The sequence below is a fragment of the Apaloderma vittatum genome, unplaced genomic scaffold (genome assembly GCF_000703405.1).
Source record: "Apaloderma vittatum isolate BGI_N311 unplaced genomic scaffold, ASM70340v1 scaffold26121, whole genome shotgun sequence".
NCBI classification, from domain to species: domain Eukaryota; kingdom Metazoa; phylum Chordata; class Aves; order Trogoniformes; family Trogonidae; genus Apaloderma; species Apaloderma vittatum.
Window position 1 is genome coordinate 1,364 of NW_009700023.1, and position 365 is coordinate 1,728.

The window sequence follows — 365 nt, forward strand, 5'->3', positions numbered from 1 at the left end:
CTTCATCAGCTGGCGATAAGGCCACCGGCTCGCCACAGATGGAGCTGACGGCTTCCAGAGAAATTAAATGGAGCGTATCCAGACAGGAGCTGCACAAGCCCATAAAGGTTAACCGGAGTTTTTACTCCCCAGCGCAGTTTGAGAAGCGCAGCTACTCACAGCAACGAGGAATTAATAGCTCCTGTTAGCGTCTGGCACCATAAAAGCTTCCTGTGCGAGACTGTGCCAGCGCGCCGCAGCGTCCCACCTCCCGTGAGCAGGTACTCGAGCAGCCCTGCCACGGCAACCTCGAAACACATCAACCCTCCAGCCCTGGTCTTCCCTCCCTGCGCCCGTGTCCTGCTCTGTCACACCAGCACCCGGGG

General features: G+C 58.4%; 1 protein-coding gene across 1 annotated transcript in view; it reads right to left on the reverse strand.

Annotated features, from left to right (window-relative positions):
- The window catches only part of SNX27 (sorting nexin family member 27), a gene marked incomplete at its 3' end in the record, with an annotated part of 9,956 nt that overhangs the window by 482 nt on the left and 9,109 nt on the right, over positions 1 to 365 (reverse strand). The gene's annotated exons all lie outside the window — the stretch shown is intronic.